Source organism: Theropithecus gelada, chromosome 7a (genome assembly GCF_003255815.1).
Source record: "Theropithecus gelada isolate Dixy chromosome 7a, Tgel_1.0, whole genome shotgun sequence".
NCBI lineage: Eukaryota > Metazoa > Chordata > Mammalia > Primates > Cercopithecidae > Theropithecus > Theropithecus gelada.
Window position 1 is genome coordinate 14,569,414 of NC_037674.1, and position 15,964 is coordinate 14,585,377.

General features: G+C 38.8%; 1 pseudogene; it reads left to right on the forward strand.

Annotated features, from left to right (window-relative positions):
• Positions 1-9,926: 9,926 nt before the first annotated feature.
• LOC112627914 lies at positions 9,927-11,940 on the forward strand (annotated as a pseudogene).
• The last annotated feature ends 4,024 nt before the right edge of the window (positions 11,941-15,964 follow it).

Below are 15,964 nucleotides of genomic sequence, written 5' to 3' on the forward strand. Positions count from 1 at the left end.
GATTACCTTTAATTAGGTTTGTTAAAGGCAAGAGTTAACTACATTGTTTTAAATGTAGAAGACTAAGGCTACAACCTATGTTGTATGGACCCCCCGAGAAAGAGTTTAGGTCATGTTGTTGTTGCTGTTGTCCTTAACGACATGCCAACTGTCAGATACTCCAAGCGAGTGAGAGGGAGGTGAGGTGGTAGGGACTGAATAGTGGGCCAATGAAAACTGAACCAAGTGTAATTTTGGCACCTAGACTGGGGCCAATTCTATGGGTGTTGGAGGAGGGATTGATACAAACAAGAGAAAAAAATAAAACTCCACCTTCTTCAGACCAGTGAAAATAAAAACTTATAACACTGTCACCCCATGGAAGTCAATGGATCGTGGACCTTCAGATGGTTTTGCTGAAAGGAGATGATGAGGAAGCAAAACTAATAGTGAAGACATAAGACACCATGCTTGCTTTTGTCTCTCTTCTGTAAGACTCCAGGAGAATAGGACCAAAGCCCTGAGGAAAGAGGTCAAACAATACTTCCACTGAAAAGAGAGAAGGATTCTTCTCCTACAAGGTAGTCTATTTTTATTCATCATTTACACACTTAAGAGTTTATTGATTTAAGTTAAAATTACAATGAATCCTTCATTTGAAGGCACACTAATTGGTCAGTATTCACTTTTAAAATTTTTTCTTAATCTTTTTCTAGTAATTTTTTATTGTGGTAAAATTATATAACATTAAAATTACATTTTTACCACTTAAAAGTATGCAGTCCAGAAGCATTAAGTACATTCACATTGTTGTATAAATATCACCACTATCTATGTCCAGAACTTTTCATCTTTCTAAACTGAAATCCTGTACCTACTAAACAATAACTTCACATTTCCCTCTGCCCCCAGCCCCTGCCAACATTTATTCTACTTTCTGTTCCTATAAAATTGGACTACTCTACATACCTCACATATGTAGAATCATACAGTATTTGTCCTTTATGCCTGTCCTATTTCAGTTAGCATAATGTCTTCAACGTTCATCCATATTGTAGCATGTGTCAATTTCATTCCATTATAGAGCTGAATAATAGGAGTATTCGCCTTCTTATAAAAATATATCTTTACCACTTATCTGTTCTCTCACCTTGAATATGTCATTAAATCTTTCTTAGCCTCAGCTTCTTCATCTGGAAAATGGAGAAAATAAATTACCTACCTCACTAGGCCTTTGTAAGGATTAAAGTAATTCGTGTTAATCATTAGCATAGTACTTAAAAATACATAAGGGCTCATCAAGAGGTAGCATTTATTGTTGATGTTCTTATGGTTGTTGTTACCATTGTTTCTATTAGCTTAGAAGTTGTCACAAGTTTTTTAAGGGAAGAATATAACACTGCAGAATTTTGCAAACTCTTCTAGGAAAACCATTGGCTTCCTAATGGTCAAATGTATCTGTGTATTTGGAACACCACATAAATTGGTAGACTTTTGAGCCTAGAAATTTCCCTAAGATATGGTGACAATATTAGATGATCATGAACAAAGTTAAATAGCTTCATGGAAATTCCATTAAGCACCCATAAATATACAACAACAACAAAAACTTCCTGAAAGAATGAAAGACCTACAGTAAAATGTTTCCAGTTCCTGAGTAGAGGCAGGTGAATCAGGTAAGAAGGAAGTTAATTGTACATGTCTGCCTCCATCTTTGAATCATGAGGTAATTGGGTGTATTCATGATAGGAATTTTTCTTTCTCCAGCCAAAACCAAGCTGGTAACTACAAGTGCCCAAAACCACAATCTGGACACAGCCTGTGACACAATCTGGACACAGCCAGGTCTGAGATCAGACTTGGAAAGGCCCTTCCCTCCATCTGAAAAATGCCTTTGCTGGTCAGAAGAGGCTAACAGGGAGAACACCACCACATTCCCTGATCTTCATGGGATCCTCAAGACCAGGGGGACCATGTGGGTCCTTGATCACATTGTTCAGGAAACCAGTGAGGGAACATCCTGGCTTCTTTACAGAAACTATATAAAATAGAAGAAACAAACAAAACACAACCAACAAACAAAAATTCTGATAAGCTCTTCTGAAGGACAATACGCAAAAGCTCATTTGAAGCTTTCACACACAGACATGCGTTTTTCATTTTTCTTCTTGGAAATGAATGTCTATGTGTCTACTTTATTTGTACTTGGGCTCCAAAATCATGTATCATTTCCTCTTGCTGTAGGCAGTTACATGGTGTCTTAGACTACCTGGGCTGTTACAACAAAAATACAATAAACTGGGTGGCTTCAACAACAAACATTTCTTTCTCACAGTTATGGAGGCTAGAAAGCCCAAGATCAAGGCACAGGCAGATTCCATGTCCAGTGAAGGTCTATTTCCTAGTTCACAGATGGTTGTCTTCTCACTGTGTCCACATGTGGCAGAAAGGTGAAGGAGCTCTCTGGGGTCTCTTATAAGAGCACTAATTCCAATCATGAGGGCTCTATCTTCAAGGCTTCATTACTTTCCTATCAAGAGTCCCTACCTCCTGATGCCATCACCTTGGGTGTTAGGATTTTGCCATATAAATTTTGGGGAACACAAACATTTGGTCCATAACAGTGGAGTACTATTTGAAAGTAGAGCTGTATTTATCTAAATAGTATTTGGTGAACAGATCAGAGAGGGAGTATCATACCTAGCACCCTGGCCCACAGAAGTTTTTTCCAAAGGTTTCTGTAAAAGCTCGGAAGTGAAAAATTCCAAAACTGGTTTAAATAGTAGTCACTTGATTTCAGACAGTATGCAGACTTTCAAGATGAATAACTCGAAGCTTCCATTCTGACACACTGGTTAAGCTATCCATCCCATTGTCTCAGGCTTAGCAGCACCCCCTTGCCAGTTGGCATTCCTGTGACTGCTAGCTCCAAAATGAAAAGGCAGGAGATGAGGATTCTGAGCTAAGGGTGAAAGAATCATGCAAAGTTTCTTGCCTCAAAGGACACAGGAATTTTGTAATTCTTTTAAACACTTATACCAAATGTCAAATTTCCTCAAAACTGGATGAAGAAGGAAGGGAAAAGAACTGACATTTATTTGAGCTAATACTCTGTCATGCATTATGCCAAGCAATATGCATGGCAATTTTGTCGATAAATCAGAGGAATTGACAAATCAGAGAAATAAAGTAGCTTTCTCAAGATTACACAGTCAGTAACCTCAGATCTCTTTCCCTTGAAATCCTCTCTATATTCCATTATACCCTAAAGCTTCTTCCCTACAGCTTTTCTGAATGTCAGATATAGAAATGTCTCCATTTGTCTCAGATCTCTTACGTAAGACATTGCCTTACTAAATATATGACCTCATTTGGGATGTGCCAGGAGGCTGCCAAGGCAGCTGGAATAGTCAGAGTGAGGGCAGCCGTATTTCCTTGATCACACCGAAACCCGCTCAACCAGACATCTCAGAGTGGGAAACAACATCCTGATTTCTGAAACACAGTCAATGGTGGCACAAGATAAAGGCAAACATTTGGGTTGGCATCAGCCATTAATATGATTCCTGGTGGACAGGGCCATCTGGCTGTGGGAGGGGTTACTTTCGCTATCACTTGTAGGGTGATGGCACAATCAGAGTGAGTGACATGTAACTCAATTATATTTGCCTCCCTTCATGCCCACGTGAATGCACTGGTCTTTTGTTTGGCATTAGTACAAATCCTCTGTCTCCCCCATAACTCCTAGGTATCAATCATGAATTAATAGAAGTGGGATTCTCCAAAAGACACCTTGGCTTTCCCCACAGTCATCCACCTGTTCCACCTGTTTCAACAGGTGTACTCACTGCAAGCACAGAAGACATCTAAGGATTTTAGAAGTGAGGTAGCCTCCCAGGACTCCAAGACACCTCCCCCAAGAAATGACTCCATTTGTACATTGTCATATAATGTTCTTTCCACAAAAGGATCTTTGTCATTTACTAGACCCTTCTCTTTCTCAAAATACATGAGGATACCAGAGGAACTATCTTGTGACCTTCATTTTGACCCTTTCACCTACGAACATGATTGGATCTGCCTAATCTCTGAGGAACTTGCTAAGCTCTGGCTGTCAATTTATATGGCCAGATTGACAGAAAGTATGAAAGTCCTGCGGATCTATGTTTACTTTCACACATGAGCCAGTGAGGTGAGCCAATTCATCTGGTGATGCATTGATGGCTCTTCGTTGTCCCCAACCATGCATGTAATAATACACATGGTTTGTATTCATTTTCAACTGACGTGAGACATCAAATTAAAGTATATTCAGTGAATATAGTTCAAAGAAATAAGAGATAATGAAATAAAAACACTCATTCAGAACAAAACTTTTTCTTTGTCACCATATTGGTTTAATTAGACAGGAATGGGTGCTACTTTGATTTTGTAAATGAGGAATTTAAGAAACAGCAGTAATAATAATTACTGCAATATTGTTAGCCTTTCTAGGTTGTAAATTCTGAGCACTGCAGTTATTTGCATTCAGCCCTCACCTAAGGTTGTCTCAGATGCCTGTGGTTTAGATACTCCCAGTAGAGATACCTTCCATTAAACCTAACTCACATCTAAAGCCTTTCCAACTTTAGATGAGTAATGAAAAGCCGCCCTTAGCCTGTCATTGAAGTACCTTCTACTACCAGGGCAAGCTTTTAAGTGAGGGTCTTGATAAGAACATTCCTTTCTGAGATGATCACTGTAAGACTTGGAGTAGGAAAGGGAATGAAATCCCAAGTTGCCTTATCCACCTCCTAGCCCCTCCTCTTGGCTCATCACAGTAGACTTATATCTCCTCCAATGTTTTTACGCACATGAACAGGGTCTGTAAACATAAGTTATCGCCTCCTGCATTCCTCTGACAATCACCATTTCCTCCAGGAAAAACTCTTCCTGCTCTGCCCAGGTGAGGTTAGGTGAGCCTCCTCTACACCCTATCAACAGCCTGCATATATTTCTATTATGTCATTTGTTAAACTATCATGAGTTTGATTTTTATAAATCATAAGAAGCTTTTCATTAATATCAATAAATGTGCATGTATTACAGATTTTATACCTTTGATCATACCATGTTCTTCTATTATTTGGTGGTTTAGAGATTCATAAAATTCATTCTTACCTGTTTAAACTTGGCAAGAAATGTGCCCTTGGTTGATGGCAGGTAAAGAGGTTGCAAATTTGATATCAGTGAGGCATAAAATCTGGGTTGTTCTGACCACCGTATTATATTTCTGCTGCTGAATAACAAATTATGCAAACAATGCAAATTTGAAACAATAGCCATTTATTATTATACAGTTCTATAGGTCAGAATTCCAGATAAGCTTAGCTAATTCTTCTGCTCAGAGTCTCACACTCAAGATATCAGCCAACTGCCATTCCCATATGAGTCTTGGAGACTTCTTCCAAGCTCATTGGCTGTTGGCAGAATTCATTTTCTTCTTACCCTTTCCAAGTGGGTTCTCCATCTTCAAGCCAGCAATGGCAGTTTGAATTATTCTTATGCTTCAAATCTCTCTGACTCCCTCATCTACTCCCATCCAGAGAAAAATCTCTGCTTTTAAAAGTATGATTAGTTTTGCCTACCCGGACAGTTTCCCTGTCACCCTAATATAGGCGTAATATCAAGTTCAGGGAAGTCATCTTAAAATTATGCCTTTGACAACCATGAATCTGACACTTTTGGTCAAATATTTCTGCATTCTACATCTTTTTGTCTATAACAAGGATATGATTTTCTACCAGCGATGTTTAGAATTGAGAAATGCAACCTGAAGTGGTCCTGAAGTAGTCAGAGAATCACTGAACCAAATGGAATCAATCCCACAGTCTTGACTTCAGAGGAAACTGTATGCTAACCAAATGAGCAAACCATCATCTCTACTGGGAAAGTAATAATAGAGGTGGCCCTGATTTCAGAAGTAGAGTGAGATGCCAATGACTCCACTAAAATATTTCATTGTCCCAATAAAGTAAGGTTGTGACCACCATCTGAGTTGCTGCTCTCCAAGTACAACTTCAGTTATACTGTGCAGACTAGAATTTTTGAGCTCAATATTATTAAGCTGATTTTCTGATTATAATGGAGTCCAATTTCAACTATTTCTCTGTGCAGTTCCTATTTATTTTTACAAAAGTATATCAATCATAATCATTGTGATAATATTTTCAGTGCTTTCTAACTTATATATTTAGCTTATAAGTTAACAAAATCTTTAACAAACCAGCCACAAAAGTTAGCTGTATGAACCAGACTTACAGAGAATATAAAGGGACATGAAACCCATAGGAAAAGGAAATTCATTTCCTAAACAGTCACGATTATTTAGGAGAGATCTTTTCCTTTTCAGTAAGTCCCTTGAAAGAGGAGACTATTTGTGTTATATCATTTTGCGCCCGACAAACTGCCTAATTTCATATCTTGAACATAGTAGGTGCTCAAGAAATACTTGTTGAATAATGAATGAACATTTGTTAGAAAACTTTAGTACGAAGGATTTTAATAGTAAAACCTTGAAACTAATCTAAGTGTTCAAAAATAGAGAACTATTTAATAATGTTTTACAGCCTCCAAAATTATGCTGAGGAAGAATAAGATATATCATAAAAATTGTGATACAAATTTTAGATGAAAAATTTAGGTTACTAAACAGTATGTACAAATTATTCCATTATTTATATATACATATATACACATATCTTGCTATTTTGTATATCAAAAGATACACAACATTATACTATGTTGGTTAACTTTGGGGATCTGATTACAGGTTGTTTTTATTTCCTTCCTTGAGATTTTTTCTGTAATATCTGAATTTTATTCCTTTCTTTCCAAATTTGGAGAAAAAATTAAGGTTTCTGAAAATTAAAAAAGTAGATAATATATCAAGTTTGGATTGCAAACCAGAGCTTTCAGCAGAACATAGTTGAGTCTTTGCCATAGACACCGACTCATTTCCTTCCTTTCTGTGGCATTCATACCACTATCATGCTTTTTTCCCCAAATGAGATGACAAAATGGAAAGACCATCTCCACACCAAGCATGGAGCCGTAGGAAAGTGGAATGTCAGTCAGGGCAACTGCAGATCAGGAAATCGTGTCACAGAAAACAGGACCTGTATAAGATTCTAAGTTTATGCCATTTGCTGATCAGTTACCATATTTCAAAAATTATACACACTGTAATCCCCCTCTCTGGTCTGCAGGCCCTTTGAAGGGGAAGGCATTTTTAGCAAATATCGTTTAAATGGAGAAAGGAGGCAGATCAATGTACTCCAAACTACTTCAGATTGGATCTTAGTCGGAATGTCTCCCCAGAGCAGAAGCTCTTCTCCAGAGGTACCTTTCCTGTTGGATTCAGGTTCAGGGTTGGAACCCACAGACCCAGAATGATAGGCTGTCAGCAAAGACAAGCACATCCTTAGCATCCAGCAATGCTCACTTTGTCCTTGTCTCCTTCATCTTCCTTCAAACTTCTATTTTTTTCTTAGATTTCTCTGAAACTCTTTTAAAAATTCCTTTTGAAACAAGTGGGTGCCTGACTCATTGTCTGTTTCCTCTGTTTTCCACCCAAGTGGTAAACAATGGGCTCTATTCAAATGTGGACCGTCTGTGAGCTGGGAACCTGCGTGCAGACAAAGCTCCTTGTCCCATGGCAGACTGCCAGACCCATGCTCTCCTCCACTCACCTCCTGGGCTGTTTAATAAAGGCCACTTGGCAAAATGCAACATATTGTCACGGTCCTATGACCTTGTAGTTCTCTGTCTCCTTTCCCTTCAGCTCGAAAGAATATTACTCTAAATTCTGAAGTCAATGCATTTGAGAACAGCCTTTCAAAAGATACACGTAAGAATAACAGGAGGTAGTTCAGGCCCCAGTCATAAGGACTACCTGGTTTTCTTTATAATAATTGTAATGCCTCTGTCCTAACTCCTCCCAAGTTGTTAATATTTTGTCTGTAGATGGTGGTTGCCAGGAAAGAGAATCTTGCGAAGTCAAGGGCGTGACAAAGCAGAGAAATAGAGAGGGCTAGCCCAAGACTCTGGGAAGACAAAGGCAAAGGAACAAAATAGTAGGAATCAGACTATGGACCAAGAAGAACAGGACAAAGTTTCGAGTTCAAAGGGAGCAGATAAGACAAAAATAACTGAACTTTAATGATACAGTAGTCCTCAGGAAAAAAAGAGAGCGAGAGAGAGACGAGACTAGAGAACACATTCCCTTCAAGTGCTTGAGGAAAGCACACTTCCAGTGTGTATAGGAATCACAGGAGGAGATTTTGCATATTGTGTTGAAACTCCCTTCCCCAGAATTTCTGTTTTCTGAAGAACACTGCCAGCTTTCCCCCTCCATCTTAAAATGGTAAGAAAGAAAGTTAAAGAGAAGGTAAGGGAAACAAATAAATAATTACGATATTCCAGTTATATTAGATATGTGTGCTTTTTAAAATAACTTCAACAACCATACAAAATTGTGGCTCTTATTCCTATTTCTTTACAGATGAGAAAATTGTAGCTTATAGAGTTTAAATAATTTGCTCACAGTCACAGAATTAGGTAGCACTAGAATTTAAAATCAAGTGGTATGACTAAAAAACCATGAGAACATTCATTCCTTCTTTTACAAATCACTCCCTACTGACAATCAAACCCAAGTCCTCTAGATTCTCCATGAATATTATTTAAATCTATCCTCTTTATCTAACCCTACTGTCCCTCCCTCATAGCTTAGCAAGTTTTCCCCAAATGCCTCCTCACTGACCTCCCATCTCTGTGTGTCCTCCCTGCCATTCTTTTCCTTTCTTCTTTCCTTTTCCTTCCTCTTTCAACATGTATCTCATCAATTCCAACCTGCTTAAAAACCTTCAGTAACTTCCCACTGACTTAAGATTAAGTCACTGCCCTCAAATATGGCACTGCTTACCCATTGGTCCGCATATTATATTCTCTCTCCCTCGCTTTCTATGTTCCAACCACATTGGACTTCTTTAATATCCTCAAAACTACAAGTTGTATACCAGGGAAGGGCTTTTACACAGGCTGTTATTCACTGTGGAACACTCCCTCCTCTTTTCTTAGCTCAGCAATTCTCAAACTTTTGGGGCTCAGGGCCCCTTTGTGCTCTGAAATACTATGAAGAACCCCAAAGATCTTTTCATTTTAAAAAGGTAGATTATATCATTATATTATGTTGTAAATTAGAACCAAGAAATGTTTAAATATTTAATTCATTTTAAAACAACACAGTAAACTGATTATACCTTAACATAAATAACATTTTATAAAAACATAGCCACATTTTCCAAAACCAAAAATACTTGAAACTAGTAGCACTGTTTTGCATTTTTTGCAAATCTTACCAATATCTGGCTTACTAAAGTATAAATGAATTCTCATGTCTGCGTCTGCATTCAATCTGTTGTGATATCATATGTTATGCAGCTTCTGTAAAACTCCACTGTACACTTGTAATGCAGTAACAATGAAAAGGCAAATAACTTCTTAGTATTATAGGGAAACAGTTTTAACTCCTGAACCCCCTAAAAGTGTCTTAGGCAGAGGCCTCCAGGAAATCCAAGGTATACATTAGGAACTCTTAATTATTCTTTATGTCTTGTCTTAAAGTTAAAATTTGCAAGGATGTCTTCCCTGACCTCAAAGAACAGGTCTGAGTCCTCTTATTATATGTTTCTACATCATCCTTACCTCTCTGTCAAAACACTCACTGTAACTATAATTTAATCAGTAATTTGCATAGGACAGAGACCATGCCAACTTTGTTCATAGTGAGTCTCCAGTGCTCAGCACACAGCAAGGACTCAGAAAATCTTTGTGGGAGGAAGGAGGAGATAGAAGAAAGGGAGCGAGCAAGGAAGTAAGGCCTCAGACTCAATGAGACAGCGCCCTGACAATGGCTCCATTCCTTCAGCAGGATGTACACAGAGATGCAACTTTCTACAGCGTCTGCTGCTCTGGGTTCCATTGAAACAGGATGAGAGAAAGTGGCAGGTAATGGACTGGAGTGAGGAGACTGAGGGGAAACTGTAGAGAATAATGGTTAGGAGTACATGTGCTGGGTTCTCTCATTAAGGTGATCATTCAATATTTACTAAGCAGATACAATTTGCCAGGCATTCTTCTGGGCACTTGGGATACATCAGTAAGCAAAACAGAAAAGGTTCTGGCCTCAAGGAGTTTACAGGCAGACCTGAACTCGGCCACAGATCCCTCCACTTGAGTTGGCCTGGATTGTTTGTTTAACCTTCTTGTGCCTTATTTCTCTCATCTGTAAAATGTGAACAAGCCTTGAAAGTCTCCCGGTGAGAACTAAATGAAAGAATATCTTTAATGTACCCAGTAGAGTCAGGAACCTGGTAGGTGCCTAATAAATGGAAATCTTTCTACTGGCAACTCTTATTCCAAAATTGATTTTTTTCATGTACAGAAACTATTTGATAGATTAGAATCCAGTCACTCACAGGATATGACTTGGGTAGTTGTCAGGGAGGAAGAGTGGTGTATTTAGAGTCCTCTCAGGACTCAGGGGGGCTGGCTGCAGTGTCATTTTCCTATAGAGAAGCATCACCTCTCGCTTCCTGTCTTCTTCACAAGCCACCTGGTTATTTTTATATTGAACTTTGTGAGGTACTATCATAGTCTTAAGTTATAGGGTATTTCAAAACAGACTTTCCTGAGGGCTCTTACAAAAATAATTATGCCATGAGTGTCAGACCATTTTAAAGAAGATATTCATAGCCAACTGTTTGTAAGGGACCACCTTCTTACACAGGTTTATCATGTATCATAGGGTTGCCGGGGTTTTCCAACTTCACCCTCTGAGTTTCGTTTGGCCTAAAAAAGGGACACTGCCTTTGAAGGAGGATTACCAGGAGAGGGGAAATTTACGAAAAAAGAGTACAGGGCTCTTTGATTTTTCATTTCCCTTTCCCTCTACTCACTCTTTGTGCCTTCTTCAGTTAGTACCACACTAGAGAAGTGTTAGGTAGAGAAAGAGGAAGAAAGAAAAGGAGACAATCTTATCAGTTGATTTTGCTATGTGTTACCAGTCTGGTAAAAACATTTGAAGTTAGAAAGTATTCAAACATGAATAAAGTTTCAGAGTTACTTGTATGGATTTCATTTCCTCAGAATACCCTCATTGTTCCTTCGCAGGAAATATTCATGAGTCAACTATCCAGAATCATAGTTATTATTCAAGCAGTGTGGGTTGAAAAGGAGATCTGATGCCATGGCAAACCTCACTGACTTAGACTGTTCTTCAAGTTAAACAGCAGGATGATGTCTGAAGTGACTGAAACACATATGGCTTCAGTGTGTCGAGAAGACCTGAAAGATCCCACATGGAAGTGACATTCATTATTGGCAAGCACGGTGACAGGAGACCCCAGAGGGCTGAGCCGCAAAGAATTTGCAGAGCCGTATGGCTAACTCCATGGCCTAGTTTGATCTTGAAGTTACTGTCTTGGATAATCCTCTCAAATCTGTTCCTGCACTTAAGAGTCACTCATCACATGAGGGAGCTCCCTCTCAGGTTCCTTTACATCGCCCTGTCAGAAATGACTTTCAGGGAACACAGACATCACATCAAATCATCCAACAGATGTCCCTTTCAAATAAGTTGGAGCAGAACCAACTATATGGAGAAGTCATAAACAAGGAAACAGACAACCCAGTGATTTTCAGCGGATTGGCACTGCTCTTATGACAGAAACCTCAAGTTTCTTGGGTGGAAGAATATGAGTTCAACAGAGGGCGTGTGCACTATGCTGGCTGACTCTTGCCATCCTGAGGCTCATGCTGCTGACAGGGGATAGAGGGGACACTTTTGGAGTCCAAATCCTGCATCATCTCAATGAAGTGCTATTCAACATCATGGCTCTAAGAAGTAACCCATTTTAATAACTGGCATCAGAGGACTTAGGAGAGAGAAAGTCAGTATCCAGACCCATTTCCGTCAGTGACTCTCTCCTTGTATTGGGAGGGTTGGCCAGAATCGTCTGATTCCTGTTTCTGATTTCCTTCCTCACTGGCATCAGAGGATTGCACTACAGGAAGACTAATATCTAACTGAGCTCCAAGTGCTAAATAAGAGCATCTCAGGCTCATTCCAGACCACCAAGAGGTTCGGGGTGACCAAGTCACAGACTATAAATTTGAACATTTGATGATTTTTGCAGGTGACTGGGTGAACAAAGGAAAACCCAAGAGATACATAAAGATGGAAACTAGGATTTCTCATTTGAATTCTTTAACATGCCTCACTCTAATGGTTATAAATATAAAGGAACTGCAGGCTCTTCAAGAGGGTGAAATGAAGTTAATGAGTTTAGGTTTTAGGTTTTTGTTTTTGTTTTAAACCTACTTTAGAATAGGAAACATGCTTACTCATATTTACAAGGCACTGCAAGGCACCAGCCAAAAAGCCTGAGTTATTGGCAGGATATTTTTGTTGTTGTTGTTTCTATTGTCCACATGGGTAGGCAATTAATACTTTTTAGGAAATTAGCTTGCCAACTCAACACTGCCTACTTTTGAATTTTTATTCTAGCAACAGCCCATAATTTATTGAAAATTCCCTATGTGCCAGACACTAAACTAGACATTGGGAGTATGAAAATTAATACGGTAAAGATCCTGGCTTTAAAGAGTCTTTAACATTATTTGAGCAGTTTTATTACAGGTGTATATGTTGGAATTGTCAGAACACTTAGCTCAAAGCAAGGGTTCAAGCATGACTTTGCAGAGTAGATTTTGGCTGAGCTTAAAGGATGTGAGGTAAGCATACACATTTTTAAAATTACCCAGAATGTAGTGCCTACTGAAATGCTTGAGCCTCAGTTGCTTCTAAGAGTCCAGCTTCAGAACTTGCATCTTGCTAGATTGAGCTCATTGCTTAATTTCTAGCCAACATAGCCCATCTCTCTCAGCTAAATACTAAGCTCATCAACTTCTCCTTTGATCTAGGTCTTGAAAAGAATGTTGAACATGACAGGGCTGAAGGCAGAAACCATAGAAACTTCCATCCAGAGTTATAGTCATCTCTTAATAGCTGCCTACTGTTGCAATCAAAATTAACTCACTTCTTGCCCAATTGTGACACTTCACTCACCTTCTACTCAAGGGAGACTTCAAGAATTGTTGAAGCTGAACTTCTCAGGTTCTTATACTTAGTGACACTGTTCATGCAGTGGCTCAGTATGTCTTGATTTCTTGGAGCCAGCAAAAGTCACAAACTGAACCCTCAAATCGGAATTCATAAGTGACTAACTTGTAGCATAACTTTATTATACTAGGAAAGATGGGGTTAGGGAGAGAAAAAATATCTATAACATCTTATATGTTCAAATATAAGCACTTTATGTATATTTAGTCATTCGAACTCCAAATACACATTAAGAAGCAGTTATTATTCCACTCTCTAATTCTACAATTTCTACCTTTTTAGATTCCACATGTAAGTGAGATCATATGGTATTTGTCGCTCTGTGCCTGACTTATTTCACTTAGCATAATGTCCTTAGGTTCATCCATGTTTGCAAATAGCAGAATTGCCTGGTTTTTTTTTTCTTAAGGCTAACTAGTATTCTATTTTGTATATTCAGCACATTTTTAAAAAATCTATTCATCAGCTAATGGACACTTAGGTTGATTCCGTATCTTGGCTCTTGTGAATAATGTGGCAATGAACACAGGAGTGCAAACATCCCTTTAAAACACTGATTTAAATTCCTTTAGGTATACACCCAATTGGCTGTGGGAAGTTAGACAGGGAAAGGGTACACTTTGGTCTATGGATACAGAGTTTCAGTTAGATAGGAGGAATAATTCTGGTGTTCTATTGCACAGCACAGTGTCTATAGTTAATAGCAATGTATTACATATTTCAAAACAGCTAAAGAGAACTTTAATTGTTCTTACCACAATGAAATAACTGGGTAAATGAATATGCTACTTAGCCTGATTTGCTCATTCCACAATGTATACAAGTATCAAAAAGTCCCATTGTACCCCATAAATATACAACATTATTTGTCAATTACAATAAAACTTTTTTTAAAAAAAAGTAATCAAAGTCTCCATTTGACTGATAAAACTTAGATTAAATCTGAGCTAGAACTCAGCCAGTATTGCACCAAATGTTCTTTCCATTATGCTCCTCCCTCTTCCTCGCTAAGATTGCGCCCCTTTTCTCCTCCCTAACTCACCTCAAGCTCCCATCACCCTTCACTAGTTTTAAACCAAGGAAAAATGATTCAATGAATGATAATACTTGACCAAGAACTTTTATAGAGTTTTGAGTTAAAGAAAATGTGACTTGGGTCAAAGTCACGTTTTAAACTTGTGATTTGTGTTAAAGAAAATGAAACCCCTAAATGACTTTTCTTAAGTAGGCATTCAAAAAAAATTGACCTTTTCATCACTTAATCCTCACATATCTATATGCTATGGACTGAATTGTGCCCCCCAAAACTTTGTATTTGAAGCCCTAACCACTTTTCCACAATGTAACTGTATTTGGAGATAGGACTTTTATTTAGAGATGGAACATTGAACCTAATTAAGGTTAAATGAGGTCACTGTCATTAGGGTAGGACCCTAAGCCAATAGGACCAGTGGGTTTATTAAAGGAAGAGACTGATTCTCTCTCTCTCTCTCTCTCTCTCTGCCTCTCTGTCTCTCTGTCAGGTGAGGACACAGTAAAAGGAAGTAATCTGGGAGCCAGGAAGAGGACCCTCACTAGAATCTGATCATGCTGGAATCCTGAAGTTGGACTTTCAGCCTCCAGAACAGTGAGAAAATAGATTTATGTCATTTAAGCTACTGAGTATTTTGTTAAGGCAATTTAAACAGACTAATACACTATATAGTCTATGGACTCCCTCCAGGAATACCACTCGGACCATTTTACAAGAACAGTATATGAGATTCAAAGGGGTCATTAGGACATATGATGAGTAAAGTTGGTTATTCCAGGGTTTTACTTACTAAATTCCAGTACATAGTTCCAACCACTGTGGTACACAATACACTTTCCTACAGGAATGCCATAGCCTACTATTCCAACAGGATCAGATAATCTAAAGCGAGCAAATTCGAGGGGTGCAATTGTGCTATGCTGGACAGATGGGCATGACTCTGTGGTTAGGGGGTGGAGTACCATCTGTTGCGGACACACGAGTGCTTCTTGCTGTCCTTGGGGAAAGTCACAGATGTTTCCATAACAGGTGTATTTGCTTCCCCCATGTAGCTTTCCCAGACAAGTCACACACAGCACTTTGGCTACTGCCCCCATGCATTCTACCAAAAATTTTAGTATCTGTCTTTTTCATGAATCCGGTGAAAACTACTGACAAAATTTAACTTTAAGGCATACCATATTTTTCTGGTATATAACTGACCTGTGGTTAATTAGAAAATTTGGGGATGTCTTTCGATTGTCGTGTAGAAGAATATAATCTTCCACAAATCCTGAATTTAAAATGCTCCACATGCCCAGAACTCTTTTCTAGAGAGTAACACAGAATGGTGGAAAGTCATATGTAACTCTAAAGGAAAGCCTCCATGTAATTACCTCTAAATATAAAGTTGCATACAAAGAGAATCAGTCTACCAAGTGTAATTAAAAGCAGTTCAAATTTTAATTATTTTTCACAAGTAAAGACAAACACAGAGATACATACCCTTGCTGCAAAAAAAATTTTAAAAAGGTGGCCGGGCGCGGTGGCTCAAGCCTGTAATCCCAGCACTTTGGGAGGCCGAGACGGGCGGATCACGAGGTCAGGAGATCGAGACCATCCTGGCTAACACGATGAAACCCAGTCTCTACTAAAAAATACAAAAAACTAGCCGGGCGTGGTGGCGGGCGCCTGTAGTCCCAGCTACTGGGGAGGCTGAGGCAGGAGAATGGCGTGAACCCGGGAGG